We start from the raw sequence: 21,475 nt of genomic DNA, 5'->3' as shown, positions 1-21,475 counted from the left end.
CATGCATATTTTTTGTTACAAGATTGGTTTAGATAAAGAAGGTGCTTTGGCCCATCTAATGTTATCCCTCCAGAATACCCATCCTACCATCTTCCCATCACAACTTCAATCACTCTTCCTGGGAAGAAAGGTCCAAATCCATAGATTTATTGGGTCAAAGAGCCTTTTCTCATCTTGGACTGGACTCTGTATTAAACCTGTATAGAAGATTCATCACAGGGAGTATCTGGTTTCCTTTCATAGGTTTCAAAGCGATAGAATTAATGATGTGATATGACAGCATTTCTTTCATGTGGGATCAAGCACTGAATTAAATTGAAATTATGCAGAGTCCAGCTGAAAATACGCAGTAAATGTTTATTTATTAGGCTATAGATAACAGTCCTTCGTCTCCAAAATATTTTGGTTAAATCCCAGTGGAGCAAATTTGAAACGAGAGAAAAAAGTGCTCCCCTAACAATATCTGTGTACAGAAGCAAATAATAATGTATTTTATTTATGCTATGGGCAATTAATTTCCCTAGTCAAGACTTCTGTGTGTGTGTCCTGGAATTCTAACATGGTGGGGAAAATGGGGGGAGGCAAGAGGAAAACAATGTTTAAATTCAGAGTTTTATTCTGTTCATAATTATTAAACTAGTTGTGTGTATCAGGCTGGGAGTGATCACTCACTTCATGGCTATTTGTGGGACATTGTTGTATGCAAACTGGTTGCAGAGTTAGCCCACATAATACACACGCTCTTGTTATGGAGGGAACAGGTTGCATAGTGGGCATCTTCGCCTTGCTCCCACAGCGTATCAAAGTGCTAAAATCCAAGCAGACTGGCAAGAATAGAGGCTGGGCTGGGGGAATTAGCAACATTTCCGAAACGTCTCTGTGACAAATTTCACATACTCCAAATATTTCAATCTGGGAGATGGTGCTTCCTCTACAGAGACCTTTGCAGACAACCTACATAACATATAAATGTGTTCCTCCCCAAAAAAAGAATATTTGATTCAGAACAAACTTCCAATCAGTGTGGAGGTATTTCATTGCTGGAAAGTATTTTCTCCACAGCTGCCTTCTTCAGTAAACACAGAAACAAGAGCAGAGCTCAATGATCCACACCGGTCAATTCTAGAGCAGCCATGTATTTATACATAGCCATCAATAAGGAGCAACCTGTAGCCAGAACTGCTTGTAAAGGTCCATTGGCTAGACATCTGAGCTAGAAGCTTTCCCTGGTCCCATAGCAAGAATTGCTTCCTTAAAGTTGGCATTCAGCCTCCAGGTCTACCTCAGAGGCAGCTTAACAGTGAAAGGTCGTAGTCTGGAATTCCTTCCTCTTGCATTGCTGACTGATGAAGAATGTCAAAGTTACAACTGAATTATTTTCTTGGCATTGGGCTTGTTACCTGTTGAGAGTGATTGTACACCTGTGAAGTAAGCTGCCAATAATTTCATACATTATGGTGTCTGGAACTCAGCTTGTTGATGAACACTCATTTTTCTGGACTGGCGTTTGTAGCAAATTAAATTAGTTTCTTACCAAGGAAGTCACTTGATATCCATTTGATTTCGGGGTTCGTACCATTTAAATAAATAAACCTTGCACTTCACAAGATCGATTCTGATGAATGTCATTAGGCCCACCAGATCTCATCCTTCCAGCCACCCTACCATCCTCCCATCACCACATCAAGCTACTTTTAAACAAGTCGTGTCCTGGCCTCAACCATGCTTCCTGGCAACCTCTTCCAGTCGTTAATTGCCCTCTGGGTAAAGAAAAACTTCCAGGTGTCTGTCCTGAAATTGCCATTTGTAACTCTAAACCTTTGTCCTCTTGGTCTAGTGTCTTGGTGCATCTTAACATTTTTAATATGGTGCCTTTCATGTCAGGAGGATGTTTCAAAGTGAGTCACAGTATTTGCTGGAAATTGTAGTGACTGCTTGTTTTGTATTTGACAGTAATGCATAATCTTGTCTCAAGGTAGATTATGCTGATCTCCCACAAAACACAAAGAGTCACACTATCCACTTTACAGTATATCCTGTGAAATGCTTAGTGGCATCCTCCCAACCTGAAAGATGCTATACAACAATCAAAAACCATGGCCAATTTGTTTAATATTGCTGAAAGACTTGTCCATATCCCACAAATGGAAGATTCAACACTCCAGTCAAAGGAAATAAACTTAAAAGGGATAAAGAGAGTTTTCTCTCAACGACAAGCCAAAACAATTTTAAGCTACTTTAGAAGTGGACAATGCACTGAAGGTCAGATTTGTTCAGATGTTATAGAAGATAGTGTAAAAAAGACAATGATTTCCAACTGTTGCCTGGAAGGGTAAGGGAGGAGAAAGAGTGAAAAAGTAAAGGTGCAGAAGAGACATTGTCGGTGGAGAGGAGGGAGTCAGGGTTGAAGGATTGCGATAGATAAATGCTCACTATCCAAATGAAGCGATTGTTTCAACACAGACTGTGAAATGCAACTGTTGAGTCTGTGGGAGCGGCGATACCCAGATTGAATGGCAAGAAAGTTCACCAAGTGAGCCACCTGAAAGTGAATGGCAGTTGGCAAGTCTAACATTTGCATTGTACCAATATCAAAACATTGCTGTGTGTTTCACACAGATTGAGTGAGTATAAATGAAGATCTGGCGAGATGGAATGAAACTTTGATTTCCCCTGTGCATCTCCACATAACAAGAGATCCCAGTGTATTGAACTGAAGTCATCTTAATCCATATCTGCATGATTGCATTTCCAAATCTCCCCGGTCTGCAGGGAAGCAAATAATATGGAGATCAGGCAAGTGTATTTTGTGGGCGAACAGAGTCAATCCACTCTAGATTGTATCCTCTGAAGCGCTTTGAGACGTCTCAATGACACGATAAGGTGCTATGTCAATTACACAATCACTACACTTTATAGAAACTTTGTGAAGCACTTTGAGATGTTCAATGTTATGGGCGTTTTACCAAATAATAATCCTTGCATTTAATATAGCGCCATATCACATCATTAAGACATCTCAAAGCTCTTACTATAAAATATAGTGACTGTATTTGTAGGCGAACATGACAGGCAATTTGTGCACAGCAATGTGCCACAAACAGTCGTGAAATTGATGCCCAATTTTATTTGGAGGAATTGATGGTCAGGACACAAATGCAATGATTATTATTGCTTGTTAACTAATGGCTTAACTCCTGAAACCCCATCACTGTGGTCAGCTCCTATCCACTGAGGACATCACTAAATGCATCAGAGTGAAAAGGTTTGCCTGCAGACACCTTGAACCTTAGAGAATATATATTTTTTAAAATGCGTAGAACTGGGCTGTTGTTTTGTGTCCCACAATGTATCCATGTGTTTTTATAATCTTTCAAAACAACGGAGAGACCTTGCTGAATCAAAAAGATGGTTGGAGGCGATGCATTAAATTGATGGGCTCTATTCACAGCCAAATAATGGATGGAACAAAAGGAAACAAATTAATAATAAATATTGTTGTCTGCAGTTCCAATAACAGTTTTATATCTTTGTATCCAATCTTCCCTCCATGTACTACTGTAACTTGCAATTCATTGTCTCCTGTGCAAGGCAATGAAATATACTAATAGAATACGGTTGTGCTGTGCACAGTACAGCAATAGGATGTACAAAGACAGTAGAACAAGAGGACTTAGTTCAGGACAGACACCAGGAACTTCTTTTTTAAATGCAATGTTAATTAACAACTGGAACAAATTGCCAGAAGGAACACTTGAGGCTACGATACTGGACTTTTTTTAAAAAAAAAGCTTGATGCTATGATGGGAGGACAGATGGGACTTTGGTTTAATACTTATCCATAAGGTGGCACCCCAAAAGGGGCACACCCCTAGCACAGAAGTGCCAGCTTAGACTGTACGAGCTCAAAGTCCTTAAGTGGGACTTGAATCCACACACTTCTGACTCAGAGGAGAGAGTGCTAGCAAATTGGTGACAAATAAGCTGTGATTTTTTTTGTGAACAAATGTCTTCTGTTGCTTCCCCCAGTTAGGAATTGTGGATGGTGATGATGGAGGGCTGTTATGAAAGGGTAGAGAGAAAGTGAGTTTGTCAGCATTACAACTTCCTCATCACCAAACTCACATCCCTTCAGTTACATCAGAACCTAACCCATAGAAACAAGCTTCCTCTTGTGCATTGTACATCAAAGCCTTCAACACCCCATCAGTACTGTTAATTCAGCAAACGTCTCAAGATCATAGATCAACTTGAGACATGACGGATGATGTTAATATCACGTCTGCTTCATATTAGCACAACTAATTACTTTCATGGAGATCATGCCTTCAACACTGCCCAGATGCTAAGCGTAACCTTCAAGGTCTGTCCCTTAGTCATGATATTTCCACAAGCTTGACATCAATATGCTTTTCCTTAAGACAGACAGTTACAATAGTTTGTGTGTCAGTCTGGCTCGGTTGGTAGCTTTCTCCGCTCTGAATTAGAAGATGTGGGTTCGAGCCCCACGTCAGGACCTGGAACTCATATGGTCTCGGCTGACACTCTGGTGCAGGGCTGGCGTGGTGGGGAGGTGTATGTTCTATTCCTGGATCGGATAAGATGTTAAATCAAGGTCCCATCTGCATGCTGAAGTGGAAGTTAAAGATCTTATAGCATTATTTGAAAAGAGAAGGGAGTTTCTTTCAGAGTCCTGGCCAACAATCCCTCAAATACAATTGATCATTCACTTCATGGCTGCTTGTGGGACCTTCCCCAGTGCAAATTGGCTGACATGTTTGTCAACAAAATGCAGTCACTACACGTTTTCCTTATTCTCAACACACCAGTCCACACCAGTCCTCACCAGGCTCCCTATCACAGAACGGATTGATTTCAAGATTCCTTCATGCCCGGACACCTCCATATCTTTTTGACTGTTTCTCCCCACTCCTCTACCCCCTGCTTCTGCTTGGCTGGCTCTGGCCTCCTGCTTACCCCTTGTCCCCTCTACTCCACCATCGGCAGCCTGAAGCTTTGGAACTCTTTCCTCCAGTCCCTCCTTCCCCTCTCCTTCCCTTCTTTTAGATCACAATTCATCACCTACCTTTTCGAAAATGCTTATGGTCACCTCCTCCTGGCTCGGGATCAAGCTCCACCACTGTATCATATCAGCACTCCGATACGCTGCCTGCATGAAGGGCACTATATAAATGCAAGTTGTTGTTTTACAGTATAATCTGTGACATGCTTCCAAATGTCCACCAAAGATGAAAGCTACCATAACAAATGCAAGGATTATAATTATTGCCAGGCTGGTAAGGTCCTTATGTATCACACTGGAAACAAATAAAGCTCACAGTCTGCATTACAAAACACAGCAATATCGTAGCAGCATAACTGTGCAAGTCATCTTAGAGATCATGACCTCCAGCAACCTGTGGGCACAGATTGATGTGAAGGCAATGTAATTGTAACATCATACTCAAGACAAATTGGACTGCAGCCATTCCACCCAGAATCGGCCTGAATACTATCAGCACTTATTTATATACCACAAGGGGATAATGTCAAACATGGTTTTGGACACAAGAGGTCATGGCTTGCAAATCCACTAAAATTCCTTCTCTCAGAAAGCAAATAAGTCCATGCAGGGGACATAACCTACTTCAGGTGGTATTGGTAAACTGTTTCTCCTGCTGCTTTCATAAGACTACCAACACACAGAAATAACAGGCTCCCACTCTCAGCTAAGGTGTGAAGCGCTTTGAAATGTCATCTCACATAAAAGACACAATATAATTGTAATTTGCATTGTGTATTCTAACAATACAGTAGCTAGATGGTTTTAAATTGCCTGGACATCAAATGTAATAATGATAATAATTTTCTCATTTGATTTAGAGTCTTACCACATCGTAATGACATCTCAAAGCGCCTCACAGGATTTTACTGTAAAGTGTAATGACTGTGTATTTTGTATGCAAACACAGCAGTCAATTTGTGCACACCATGTCCCACAAGCAGCCATGAAGTGAATCATCCTTCCCTTTGAGTATTGCCACAAAATCTTTAACATCCACCTGAACAGGCAGATGGTTTAATATCTCACCCAAATGACAGGATGATGCAAGTGACAATTAGACAAAGGTCTAAACTCCTGGACTGATACAAGGGTCAGTGCTGAGTCTTTTTTGTTATTTAAATGCATTTTTTATGAATTTTGGAGGACAGTGTGATTCTATCTTATTCCATCCTTCACACTCTGACACCGTATTACACCGCCTGCTGAGCAGAGGAAGAGAAGGCAGAAAACAGCATAAAATAAGTGATGCACCGGAGTGGAAAGCATTGATGTTGCTGAGCAGATAAACCCAGGAAGAAACCCAAGGAGAAGAGCTGGACACGCAGCACAATACACTGATGATCGACAGGCACTGACATCTCAGCACCGATCTCTCCACAATAAAGAATTGCAAAAATAAGTCCAATAAATCACAAGTATCATAATTTACAGACTTCTGGAGTAAATACACATCTGTGAAACTCATTAAAGTTACAGACATGTTCAAATCAAGGGGCTGAGATTACATCAGAAACTGCAGGGTTAATACATTTCCAGTTACAGCATGTCCCAATTGTTGAAAATCATTCACTGTTGCTGCAGATCTTTGTAACCACTTTGCTGCAACTCAGCTGTTATTTATTGTTCTGGTGAAGGGCAATGGCAGATTAATGTCTCTCATTGTACCACATAATAATAATAATAATCCTTGCATTTGATAAAGCACTTTTCATGTCTTCTCGATGTCTCAAAGCTAATCTGACTAACAGCAAAGTCACAATGCCATATTTATATACACATATACATACTGTATATACATTGCATGAGCATAAAATGTAGAAGGTAAACGCAACAGCTAATTTGTCCACATCAATGCCCCACGAACAGCCATGAAGTGAATAACCACTTTAGTTTGGAGATTGTTGGCCAGGATACCAGGAAAAACTCACTTCTCTTTTCAAATTGTGTCGTACTATCTTTGAACGTCCATCTGATCAGGCAGACAGGACATCAGTTAAACATCTCATGCAAAGGACTGCATCTCCGTTCAAGTTTGTGTGTTATATAAGAATTCTGATAGCCATATTTTAGATTTTATATGAACGAATCCTGCTCATTACCAAATACTCAACACTTTGTGTGCTCCTTTCTTTGAATGATTAGCTTAAAATGATCAGTTGCCACTTCAGACTCTAGGATAAACCCAATTTTAATATATATACTTATTTATACAAATAGTACAAAATCAATATGTTTGGTGAAGGACGTGCACAGATGTGTATTTACTCCTGAAGTTGTGGCTAAATACTGTGATGCTATCAGCTATGAAGCATGATAAGCAAGAAGATGTCCTACAGAGGGAGCCATTGTAAAAGATCGTAATCTTGAGAACACCAAACATGCACTATCAACACGTACAGGAGTTTATTGCTGGGAGAAAACAGAAAAATAAAAACCTGTGAACAGTAATAATAAGAACATACGAATTAGGAACAGGAGTAGGCCATTCAGCCCTTCGAGCCTGCCCTACCATTCGACAAGATCATGGCTGATCTTCTGACCTAACTTTAATTACCTGCCCTAACCCCCGTATCCCCTAATCCCTCTATTTTTAAAACACATCTCAGCCTGAAAATGTTCAGGGACTGAGCATCTACAGCCTTCTGGGGTAGTGAATTCCACAAATTCACACTACCCTCTGAGTGAAGAAATGTTTCCTCAACTCTGTTCTAAAAGGCTGACCCTTAATTTTAAGACTGTGATCCCTGGTTATAGATTCTCCTACCAGGGGAAACAGACCCTCAGTGTCTACTTTATCCAGCCCTTTAAGAATCTTATATGTTTCAATAAGATCTCCCCTAATTCTTCTATACTCTAGAGAATACAGCCCTAGTTTATTCAGCCTATTCTCATAGGTCAGTCCCCTCATTCCAGGAAATAACCGAGTGAATCTACGCTGCACCCCCTCTAAAGCAAGTATGTCCTTTTTTAAATAAGGAGACCAAAACTGCACACAATACTCTAGGTGCGGTCTCACCGAGGCCCTATACAGTTGCAGCAAGACTTCCCTTCTCTTGTACTCTAAACCTTTTGCAATGAACGCTAACATGTCGTTCGCCTTCTTAGTTGCTTGCTGCAATGTGCTCTTATAATTAGGACAGACTAAAGTACCAATTTGTGTGTTGTACACTGTGAATGGTAAAGTGCCTTGGTGTGGCAGACTCAAAGCTGAGGGAAAGCACAGTTTCAATAGTGAGTTCACAAGAGAACGGAGCCAAACAGAGGAACGTAGGAAAACAGGAAGAGGAGGAGGCCATTCAGCCCAGCAAGCCTGTTCCAACACTCTTGGAATTATTAGATCTCGGCAGATCTTTTCATCATAAGTGTTAAAATTTCATTTATCCATCTCTTTCTCATGTCGCTATTGATTCCATCTCTTTAGCATTCTGGGGCAGAGCACTGCATAGCTTCATAATCTTCTGTGTGTGAAGAAATGCTTCCTGACCACAGTTCTGTCTTGGTTCTGATTTGAAAGCTATGGCCCCCAAACAACCTAATAATTGGAGTTTTGTGAAGAAACTAATAGACGATCTCATGAAAATGAGAGAGTCGCCCTCTGATACCGAGAGTGTTGACAAGTTTGGGAAAACACTTGACCTTTCTGCGAATAGATCACATCGGGTTGCCATGAGCAACTTTTACTGCAGCAGCTGACTTGCTCTTCTTGTCAATAAAAGCTATCGACTTCCTAGCAATATGTTTGTAGTAATATTAAAAGGAAAGAATTGCTTGACTGCTTTTATTGAACAAAATACAGAGAACGTAAGGCTGCTTTCTGCCATTGAAGCCTGGGAACAGATGTTGGTTTTGCATCACTCACAGTGGGATATATTGCTGGCTGCTATTGTTTTTCCTCCTCAGAACTGCGTTGCTAAGCCCAGGATGCTCACTTTCGTAACTTCAGTGTTCACAGGAGACGTTGAGATGAAGAAGGCCATTCAGACAATTTAGTCTAGTCTTTCCAGATCATTCACCCTGACGTTACCGTCCTCCCAACATAGAATTGACTGGTTTCACACCCACCTTACTGTCCTCCGGTTTAGCATCAAATGGTTTCATATAACTAAGTTCAGGGTCCTGCTTTGAATCTACACCCCATGTGGCAAGCCACCCAACTGATAATTACCCTCTATGTTCCTGTAGTGAGCTTTCGATCTCCCTGCTTCACCCCCTGCCCTCCCCTATCCCAACCCTTAGTTCGGGTCAGTAACTCTGTCTGTCCAGAGCCTTGGGACGTCCTCCCGACATGAAAGACGCTTTACAAATGTAATTTTGGTGGTGTTGTAGTGGAAAAGATACAAGTAAAGACTCATTTGGAGAGACACAAATTAAAGTAGCTTTTGGCAAGTCTAATCCTTATGGAATGATCATACCACATTGCATTAACTTAGTTCAATGCCCTTCATTGAGTTCCATTAATTTCCTCACATGCAACTGCATAACTAAGGCTCATATATCTATATTATATATATATATATTTTTAGTAATAAAATGACAATATCTGTCTGCGCTTCAAGAAGGATCTCAATAACAGATTGACATAGAGACATGATGTGTACCGCAACGGAAAGGTCTTGTGGTTGGGAGTGACATGGGCATATTTTCAGGTATCTCGTATCTTTCATGAGTGATGACCTAAAATGCATTTCAGTTTTGCGTTTGTCGATGCAGTTACACCTGGTGGCCGCCGAGTCAAAGTTCTGCTTTGGCATCGTGTGTCACAGACCAGCTACGCAGGCATGCACACACGGCAGTTATGCCTGATGGCTGCACTGGCTGACCGTGGCGCTGTAACATCCTGTGTGACAGAGCACGCACGTAGCCAAGCGGCGGCGGGAACAAAATAAAGAACACAGATGAAGCTAAGATAAGATACAGGAGCAGGAGTAGGCCATACGGTCCCTTGAGCCTGCCCCGCCATTTAATAAGATCATCTTCTAACCTCATTCCATTTACCCGCCCTATCCCCATATCCCTTAATCCCTCTATCCTTTAGAATTAATTAAATGCATGCGGGGGTTTCACATTAAAAACATTAGAATCTATTGCTGGATGAACTAAGATTCACCCTCCCTCCCCCCAAGAATCAATTGCTTAAACTTACTGAGCCTATAATGTTGTATATTTCAATTTAGTGTGTCTGAACTCAAGACAGTGTTTAAAGCTACACATCAATAAAGATAATAAGGCAATTAACTCTATTCAAATACAGGCTCAAAAATTCTAGCCCAGCATGAAGGTTGCTTGTTAAAACATTTCTTGCTTTTAAGGACAAAATTGCTGTTGACAAAAGGTTAATTCAGAACTCAAGGGTGTGGCAACCCAGGGAGTTTCTCCTCGTGTTCCAGCCAATGATCCCGTGAAAATAAACTTTGCAACATGCAAATTGGCTGCCATGTTCGTCCACAAAATACAGTCACTGCACTTTACAGTATATCCTGTGAAGCGCTTTAAGAAATAAGCGATGTGATTACATGTGATCTCAAATGCAAGGATTATTATTATAATCCTGAGTGTAACTAAAAGGAGCGATGGACAGACTGATTGAATTGGGACAAAATTTTATAGGCAGCACTTACAGTATCATAAATTGATTCCTCAGTCAGTCAGATCACATGCTTTTCCATTATGTTCCTACCTCCTTTCTAGATGTGGGTTATTTTTAAAAGAAAGCATCATTTCTGTAATAAATCAACCAGTGGTCAAGACAACAAACAAGAAGTCAAAAGATATTAATCAACTGCATTAAACAATTGTTGTGAATAGTTGTCATCTTGTCATCTACTGGTGGTCAATTCTCTGGGGAATTGGTTTAATTCAGATGGATTAAATGAAGAATAAGACCCATCATTCTCACCCAGCTCCTCTCCAACACATAATGCGTGAGTGGCGGAGGGGGTGGGGGCAGAGAAGGAAGAGGTGAATACACAATAGCAAGAGTGACATAAAGCTGCTGTTATCTACAGCCCTCTCAGTCCCTGAGGCAACTATCGGCCATAAACTGCCAGTGCAAATTGCCTCTCATTTTCTTAAATGATTGATTGAAACAGTTCAATATTCTTAGCTGAAAAATACAGTGCCTAATCACACAAAAACGTCATCAAAGTCCTTCACAGGTAATTACTGTCAACTGCTTTGTCGGCAATGGTGACAGCCAACTGTGCACAGCAAAGATCCACAAACAGTCACAGGTGAACGATCAATTTTTCTGTTGGATTGTTGGCCAGAACACTGGGGGAAGCTTGCTTCTCTTTTTAAATAGCCTCTTGTTATCAGGGAGTTTAACACCTGAACAGGCAAATGGGAGCTCGGTTCAGTATAATAACAATTGCTGCATTTCATGTAGTGCATTATCATATTGTCAAGATGCCTCAAAGCGCTTCACACGATTTACTGTAAAGTGCAGCATCTGCAGGTGAATTTGTGCACAGCAAAGATGCACAAGCTGTCACAACATTCACAACCAATTTTATCCGGGGGATTGTTGCCCAGGGTGCTGGGACAAACTCTCTTCCCTTTTCGAATAACAGGATCTTTATCACCTACCTGAATAGGCAGATGGTTTAATACCTCACCTGAATGACTGCCTCCAAAAAATGCAGCACTCTCCCCAGCATTGTAATATCAGCCTGGACTATGAATTCAAAGCCTTGATATGACTTTGCTTCTATTCCTTCAATTTTAGGTCTGGGTTACAGTTGGGTGGTGGGTGGGGAAAAGAAAGACAGAAGAAAATAAAGCAGGGGGATTATTCGATCACTCTGTTGTAGATCAGCAATGCCTTTTCACTTAAAATGAATACAGAAGTCAAACATTTTCCTGAACTGTTCTTTAACAGAAAGTGATGTCCTGTTGCAATAACTGCAAATGACATCTGCAGAGGAGGCGTTAATGGCCTTAATTGTGGCTTGTAATTTTCCCACTCCAATTAAAGCAGTAATGTGTGGCACCCTTTTGACAAGCTTGCACCTGGTGTTGGTTTCAAAATAGCCCAATTAAAAGGTCAGGCTTCAATCTCCATCACCAGTGCTATAATGGGATAGGGATCTCCAATTGTGTCATTTGAATGCTTGTTGCAAGAACTGAGAGAGTGGCAGAGGCTTGTTTGAGATGCTGCACCTTGTGAAGGGTGCTATATAAATACAAGGTGTTGCTGCTGTTCTGAAGAAATTGGATGCTTGGAGCTATTACTGAAGAGAGTTTCTTCCAGTGTCCTGGCCAAAGATCTCCTAAATAATATTGTCATTTGGTTCATGGCTGTTAATAATAATAAATGATCAGAATAATCCTTGCATTTGGTATAGTGCCTTATCAGGTCATCGAAATGTCTCAAAGTGTTTCATAAAATATACTGAAAAATGATTTGACTGTATTTTGTGGGCGAAAGATGCAGCCAGTTTGAGCATACCACTGTCCCACAAACAGCCTGGAGTGAGTGACCTTGTTTTTTTCTTGAGGAGGGATTGTTGGTCAGGGCCTTGGGAGAAATTCCCTTCTCCTTTTGAATAGTGCCATAGGATCCTTAGTGTCCACCTGAACAGACAGACGGGACTCTAGTTAATGTCTCATCCGAATAATTGATATTGTCCCTCTGTTTGTGGGACATTGTTGTGCATAAATCAGCATCCATGTTCACCTACAAATACAGTCATTGCACTTGACAGTGTATCCCGTAAAGTGTTTTGAGACAACCTTCAATGTGAAAGGCATTAGATCAAATGTAAGGAACATTATAACAGGTACAACATATGTGAACTGATTTTTAAAAAATGGAAATCTGTTTTCTCTGAAATTAAACTATACTGGACAAACCTGGGCAAATGGATCTGAGCTGTTCCTTGTGATGTTCTCCTGACGTGAAAGGTGCTATACAAATGAAAGTTGTTATTGTTGTTCCAATTTTTGTTTTATTTGCATATTTCCCTGAAAGCTATGCTTGCTTGTCTCTGGGTGTGCAACCAAAGTGAGCAAAAAAAATCATGTGAAGAAGACACATAAGCTCTTTAGAAAGAAACAAAAGAGGAATGAATACAACGTTCTGTCATACAGCAGGCACCTTTGATATTTTGAGTTTTTTTTACACAATACTTATTATTAGTCTGACAAAATGTTGTATTCCATGTTGCACTAGTGCTGGGATATCTTCAATGAAGGTTTTATTTGACGTGAGACCATTAACCAAACCTAGGAGCTCTTTAATGTTATGAGAGAGAGAGAAAGATCGATCGGTACTTTTATAAGAGTATCTGAGAAATCCAATTGCATCCTATAAAAATGTGCTGATTATAAAACCCACAATAAATATGTGATCCAAGACTTTGCAACTTAAAAACTACATTGGACACAATTTATGTAACCAACAAACATTTTCCATTTATATAGTGCCTCAAAGTCCTTCATGTTGTATCTGGGATCCTGAGCTAGAAGTGAGAGGCAATGAGGAAGGCTGTGGTGGGGGGGTGGGGGGAGAGAAGGATTGTTGACAAGGTGACGTCAAGGTTGGATTTCAAAAACCTGTAATTTGCAGGAGAGGAAAAGACTGAAAGAAGAAAAAGATTTTGTTGTCTTAAGGTATTAGGTTGCTAAGTGACAAAGCACGCTGCCAATAGGTATTGATGTTGTGGGTTTTCCTTTGCTGAGAGAGTGGATTCAATTGGAGATCTCAGCAATCTGAGACCCATGTCTCACACCAGCAATGAGCACTCTGATCGGCTAGGCAGGAAGGCAGCAACACATTGGTAAAGATTCTGGTGATATTGAAAGACAGAGACTGGGTGAGGGGATCATTGTCAGGAGTTCTTTCGCATTGTGAGACTGAAATAACCAGTTGGGTATCCCACCAAATAAAATGGTTTATTGACAATTATAATATTTACATCTGATATAGTACATTTCACATCAGGGGGACCTCCCAAAGTGTTTCTTGGAAGTTACTGCGAAGCAGATTAATTGTATGTTTTATAGGAGAATGCAAAAGCAATTTTTGCACACAGCAATGTCTCACACAAAGCCACGAAGAGAGCAACCAATTTTATTTAGGGCATTGTTGGTCAGGACACGGGGGGGAAACTCCCTTCTCTTTTCGAGTTGCGCCAAGGGATCTTTAATGTCGACCTGAAAAGGCAGACCAAGGGGATAGCATCACTGGACTGTGTGAGTTCAACATTCTGTCCGTGGGTCAATAATGAGGTGAAAATTGCAAGACACAAATACAACTGAGGTCTGACAATCTGTGCATATCTAGGCTGCTGCCTGACGTATCGTTCAAGTAGAAAATTTCGCAAATAACACACAACGCAACCACATAATTGAGAGTTGTGCTGTCCGGTAACCTGGATGTTAATAATAACCCTTCCATTCGGGACATCTTAAAGCACTTCACAAGATTTTAGTGTAAAGTGGAGTGATTATTTGTAGGTGAATGCAGCAGCCAATTTGCATACAGCAATATCCACAAACAGTCAATGAAAGGAATGACTAATTTTTTTATTTGGGGGGATTGTTTTCAAGGACACTGGGAGAATCTCCCTTCCCTAATTATTTTTTTAACGGTATTTGTGCTAGAAAAGTGTCTACTGCCGCAATTTTTGCTGAAGCATTTCTCTCCCTCCCCTAAGCCTTTGCTCTGCACTGTCAGCTCTGTGTACACAATCAAAAAAAATTGCATGAAGTGTACCTTCACAAAAATTACATTTCTTGTATTATTATGATGATGTGACTGTTGGGGAACTGATTCATTTTGAACTTTTATTTTAGAAATTCCTGATATTAATTATACCAAATGCCAAAGTAAAATTATGAACACATTAATCAACAATTCTCCAAATTCCATCAATGTATTCTCGTTTACACTTCTGGCAATGGATAGAATTTTTTATTTAAAATTGTAATGTTTTATTCTTATAGATGGGTGAGGCTCGCAGCACAGCAAGCAATTAACAGGAGCAGATAGCTTAACATATCACTGAATTCACGAAAAGGCTTGGACGCAATACAGGACACAGGCTACGAAATGGCATCAATAAAGTCAGTAATTCAACAAAATCTTTGACCACTTCTCTCAGAAACTCTTGTATCTTGCTCCCAGTACAAGCCAATTCACATACCTACAATGCTGGATGAGCGGTCCCAGTGGGCAAAGCTGACACATCACCATTAATCAGTACACAAGCCTTAGGCCATCTATAAATCAGAGGAATCTAGGTTCCACTGTCAGGCTCAGTGCTGCAGTTTCTAGGACAGCGTTCTTGAAAAAGAACCCATTTTATCAGAAGGTCTTCACAAGCTTAGTTCTATTGTGCAATCGGATGAGCTGTCTGGATTGAGTTCTTTGAAATATAAGGGATTGGAAGGTCGAGGGTTTATATTTCTCCGCAAGGAGGGAAATCAAGAGAATGCAGGCATGACCTTCCAGTCAGAGCTAAGGTGGTTAAGAAAGTATGTTTTCACATTGAAGGTTCAAGAACATGAGATAGACCAGAAACAAAATGAATGGAACTATGCAGGAGAGAGATAGATAGGTACAGTTACAGAGGGTGGAGAGAAAGAAGGGCAGGGAAAGTATATTCAGGGATATGAAGAACAGAGAGAATTCCCTAGAAAGATAAAAAGCCTTTTTGAGCTACTGGAGGCAGAGCCGACATTCTCCCAGATAAGTGGTCATTCACCTCTTGGCTGTTTGTGGGACAAGGCTGTGTGCAAATTGACTGCCGCTTTCGCCTACAAAAAACAGTTACTACAGTTCACAGCAATTCTTGTGAAGAGCTTTGAGGCATCTCAATGGACGTGATTAGGAGCTATATCAAATGCAAGCATTGTTATTATTAGTCAATATTCTACATCACATCATTCCTCAGCACCCAATCTGCTATTCCCTGAATATCATAACTAGGGTTCCATGTTCTGCCAATAAACAGTCTGGAAGGAGTTTGTGTGTGTGTGCCTGTATATGTGTGTGAGGAGGTGGGTGGGAAGAGAAAGCAGTTGACATCGCCTTTCGTATCTTAAGGCGAGAAGGATTTGGTACTTAGGACACAAAGAAAAAAATTCAGCAAAGAAACCAAATGAAGTGATACGATCAATACTTTGCAGCCTTTGAATGTGAATCAGTTATTCCTTCTGGCAGCTGCAGCATTTACCTCGCTAGAGTCTGAGCCATGCTGAACAAGGTCAGGACTCAAGGATTTTGACAATATTCTGTATATTTTAAAAGAGAGAGAAGCAAAAGATTCACACTTCTGAGATATTTGCAACAGCGAGTGATGATTGAATACTCAGCCAAGGCAGGGGTTGTGAATGTTACAATTAGTGCCAAGCTCTCTGAGGGGAAGAGGTGTGTCATAGAGATTGGCGAGGAACAGGGATCAGCTCTGATGTTGTTCAACAAATGGAAACAGCCCATCAACCACCCACCTCATCAAATCCTCTCATAATATTGAATGAACACTTCTGTCAGATCCCCTCTCAAATGACTCATATCTGGAGAGAACTAAGATCCTTAGTGAATGTGTGAGGTCGGGAGTTCCAGGATTTTGACCCGGTGAAGATAAAGGAGCAGAGACATGTTCCACCCAGTCAGGATATGAGGGACTTGGAGATAGTGATGCTCTGCTAAAGCTACTTTAAGTTAATGTATGGTTCAATTTCACTCAGCCCACCCCATTAACAGGGAAAATGCAAACAATGGGTTCAGTGACACTAGTTTTCCTTCACCAAAGTCATTCTGGGTCAAAGAATTCACTTAAGATTTTGCTTGTCTTTACTTTTATCATTTCAATCCTGGAGTCCTGTAGCTCAGTGGTTAGAGCACTTGTTTCGCAAGTGAGAGCCCTGAGTTCAATTCCAGGCAGGGGGAAACCTTGGGCAAGTTTCCTTACTCCACATGCCTAATAATAATCCCTCCAAAAACCCAAAACAATAATTGGTCATTTTCAATCTACGACTGTTTGTGGGACATTGCTGTGCGCAATTGGCTGTCGCGTTTGTTCACAGTCAATTCACTTTACAGTGTGTTCTGTGAAGCGCTTTGGGACATCCTCCCGACGTGAAAAGCGCTATATCAAATGCAAGGATTATTATTATTATTATCCTACACCCATTGTGCTCCCCACTATTGCTGTCTATATGTTCAGACATATTAATGTTTCCTTAAATAAGAAATGGAATTCTCTGTATGCATCATTTCTGGTTCTGTTAGATTTTCTTTTACAAGAGAAAGCACTTGGCAAAAAAAAACTGGACACAAGAGTATTCTTACAATGCCTTTCACATACACAAAAACATCTCAAAATTCCCGACAAATGTAAGGATGCACATAGAGCAAGGGAAAGAGATGTAAATAAGAGTCATGGTATTTTTGAAGAAAGGTAAAGTGGTTTGGGAAAATATTTCTAGATGGCAAGGGAATGGTAGTCAAAGGTCCAGCCACCGATGATGGAGTGAAGGGAATGGAGAATGAGTTTGTGGAGTGGTGTAGAGCACTTGTCTCACAATCAACAACAAGATTCAATTTATAGAGCGCCTTTCACGTCGGGAGGACGTCCCAAGGCGCTGGACAGTTGGGTCAGGATCCGAGCAGGGGGGAAATGGTCAGGGTGAGGGGAGGGGGCAAGGAGTGAGTAGAGAGTTGAGAGGGGAGCTGAAGGCACGGTCAAAGAGAAAGGTATTGAGACCGGCCTTGAAGGAGGAAAGGGAGGAAATCAAGAGGACCCAGGTTCGATTCCCGAGCAGAGTGAAACCTTAGGTAAGTTTCCTTACTCAAAACACATCTGTTTACCCAGCAGTAAGTAGGAACCCATTTGTTAGTTAATTGGCGGATTGGTTTCTGGGGGTAATAATCTCTTCAATAAAATAATATTAATTTGGTAGCACAATTCACGACTGTTTGTGGGACACTGCTGTGTGCATTTCGCTGCCGTGTTTCACCCACAATATAAATCAATTCACTTTACAGTACATTCTGTGAAGCACTTTGAGACATCTCACCGACATGAAAATACACTACATCAAATAATAATAATCCTTGCATTTGATATAGCATTTTTCACATCTTCGAGACGTCTCAAAGCGCTTTACAGAATATACTATAAAGTGAATTTACTGTATATTTGTGGGCGAAACGCAGCAGCCAATTGCGTAGAGTAGTGTCCCACAAACAGTTGTGGATTGAGTGACCAAATTATTTTGTTTTTCTTCTTGAATGAAATGAACAGCAAACCAGAGTCTGAAGAGTGCAGGGTGCAGGCAGGGGTCAATTGTTTAAATGGTGGAGCAAGCCTACTGACAGTCTTGAACACCAGGGTGATGAGTCTGGTAAGGATTTTAAAATAATAAAATGCCTTTCATGGCAGCAGGACTTCTCGAAGTGCTTCACAGGATTTATTGTAAAGTGTAGCGACAGTGTCTTTTGCAGGCAAACGCAGCAGCCGATTTGCACAGAGCAAAGTCCCACAAAACAACCACAAAGTGACAAAGTGAACGTTGATATTTATCTAACATAACAGAAAACATTCTCATCTTAACACGAGTGCAGTGCAAACAGATGGGATTGCTTTGGGTCTTGCATTATTCTCGAAGGAAAAGGTTGATGCACATAGCGTCACTTATTGCTGTATAGTTTGTACAGATATATTGCAAATGGCTGTATAAGAGTTAATGGTGTAGACGAGTATCCAGATAACATATCCCTGGGCAAGTGTGGAATCAGACAATAATGGTTGTTCATAACCTTCAGGTGACATTCATATAAGAGACATAGTTGATAACGGCATTGACAACTTGTGAAAAGTCTCATGAATTCATGTCAGAGATGTTGGGCGTATTCCATTTTATTAAATCCAGGAAAACTTTCAAAGTATAATATACCATGTCATCTGACAAACTGCCTGAGCAAATGTGTCCCACCTGCTACATCTTGCCCAACTCTCAAGAGATAGGAGGGGAAAGAAATCTTGTTATTGGAAAAGGAATTTGTACCTCACAGTCTAATGAATTATAAAGCAACTTGGGAGGGAATTCAAAGCTTTTTGCCGAAGGTGGATTCTGTGCTTGTAGGGAAGGGATGTTTGTACACTCTGAAGGATGGAAGAAATGGATATCATGCCTTCCTGAATGACAAACTATAAATCAAGTGATGCTATCGCTGGAAATGAGATAGATGGTTAGATAGTGGCTCAGCAGAAATGAGGGTAAGTGGAAAATCTATTGTCAAGGGAAAATGACTCGCCATATGTCAATCCAGGGGGTTGTGATTGCAACCGATGCTCAATTTCAACTTCACTTCAAACTTAGGGCCAGACCCACCCTGGATGGATGAGGTTTCAATTATTTTATTCCCACTTTCTGGAATACAAGGAGTTCCAACTCCTTGTTAGCTCCCATCTGCCTTCAAAACCATCCTTACAATGTCTTTTTGACCTTGCTTTCAGTTACCTTTCTTCTTCCCAAATGTATTATATATTTTTATAGGCAAATGCAGCAACCAGTTTGCCCACACGAATGACCCGCAAACAGCTATGAAGTGAATGACCAATTTTAATTGGGGGGATTGTTGGTCAGGATACAGGTAGAAACTCTCTTCTCCATGTGAATAGTGCTATGGGATCTTTACTAACCTGAACAGGCAGACAGACCTCAGTTTAACATTTCATCTGAAGGACGATGCCTCCAGCAATGAAGCCAATACTCCTAGCACAGCATTGGAGTATCAATCTAGACTATTTAAGTTCAAAGCCCTGATGTGGGGCTTCAACCTACAACCTTCTGACTTGGAGGCGAGCATGCAACCAACTGTGGCAGGCTGATACGTATACTAGCTCCCAGCTAGCTAAAATCCATCCCAAATCATTGACAAAGACGACAGCCCTCGAGAGCTAAAAGCTACAAATGCTTAGTGTTGCTACTTCGGATAGAGAAATCAATTCCAGCACTAGAATATCTGCAAAAGTGGATAGTTAATATTACAGGCCACCTGATCCACTGAAAGGAAACCAAGAGAGAATATCAAAGGAAGGATGATCTGAAATGACACTTGAGCTCAATGTTAAAATATTAAGTTCACAACTTCAGTAAAGTGTAAGTAAAGCTGATGTACAGATGCTAAATGTCGAATGAAGGGTAGAGGAAGAATCATCAGCCAAAATAAGCTCTCAGTCTCAACCCTAAAGAGGCAGACCCACCCCTCAATCTCCCCCCACCAACTGCAAAATAGGTAGATTTCCCTCCACCACCCGCATCGCACCTACCCAAAACATTGGTGTGTCTTACTCCACCAGATAATAATAATCCTTGCATTAGATATAGGGCCTTATTGCATAATTGAGACTTCTCAAAGCGCTTCACAGTGCGTATTGTAAAGTGAATTGACTGCATATTTTGTGGGCACAGCAATCGTGTTTTTTTTAAGTGTTTATTATCATCTGCCAATTGACTAACAACTGGGTTTCGACTTACTGCTCGGTAAACAGAGGCATTTGGAATAATTAAGCCTCTCTAAAGTTTTGCCCTGCCTGGGAATTGAACCCAGGTCCTCTCGCTTGCGAGGCGAGTGCTCTAACCACTGAGCTACAGGACTCCACATGTTTGCCAGTCTGATCCTCCTCTGTGCTGAGTTTGACACTAAGCCAGCAACAGCAGTTGTGATGATCCCAGTGCAACTAGTGGCCTTGGGCTAAGATTAAGGGCATGGTTACTGCATCCAAACACGAGCGAGTGGTCCCCCCACTCCCACCTCCCGGCTCCATTGGAAAGTCAGATCCCTCGGGGTTTCATAGTCTCAGCCTCAAGAACAAAGATTTGCAAAGAATGAGCACGCAGTAGGGAGTTCTCTAAAAAAATGACAGTGTCACTGAAAGGGTTATTCACTTATCTTGTGTCTCACAGGTAGGTGTAGCAGCTGTGTAGAACTGCAGATCTCTCAAGCACATGATGAATACCAATTACAAGTAGAGTAGGCATCTCCATTGTGAATTGTTTGAATATTGGATCCGCAAATCTGCAACTCTGGCAACATTTTTTCTCACCTCTGTTATATTTAATTACTACACTAAAGCCATTAAAAGCGTTTTTTTTTCTCTACAGCACTCCGAGGCATGATCCTGTGTGAAGGGCAATGTTTAAATGTAAATTGTCACCCCAATTTTGGCAAGCTCCATTGGCTGCAAGTCTCAGAAAGGATCGATTTCAAGATGCTCACCCTCACGTGGATCCCTTGCTCCCGAGCACTCCATTACCTCTCTGACCCGCTCATACCTTCCCTCCCCTTAACCACTGACACAAGGGTCCGCACACACCTGTTCCCTCCATGCCACCATCAGTGGCTGCATCTTCAGTTACTATGCCCTTAACTTCTGAATCGCTCTTGCCTCAATCCTT

The 21,475-nt window shown here is 41.1% G+C and overlaps 1 non-coding gene across 1 annotated transcript; it reads right to left on the bottom strand.

Annotated features, from left to right (window-relative positions):
* Positions 1-20,601: 20,601 nt before the first annotated feature.
* On the bottom strand, positions 20,602-20,675 carry trnaa-cgc. Its single transcript has one exon. It is a non-coding gene; the product is annotated as a tRNA-Ala (tRNA).
* Positions 20,676-21,475: the final 800 nt, after the last annotated feature.

Source organism: Callorhinchus milii, unplaced genomic scaffold, assembly GCF_018977255.1.
Source record: "Callorhinchus milii isolate IMCB2004 unplaced genomic scaffold, IMCB_Cmil_1.0 Scaffold9, whole genome shotgun sequence".
NCBI lineage: Eukaryota > Metazoa > Chordata > Chondrichthyes > Chimaeriformes > Callorhinchidae > Callorhinchus > Callorhinchus milii.
Note: the sequence above shows the minus strand (reverse complement) of the source record. Positions and strands in the feature narration are given on the sequence as shown.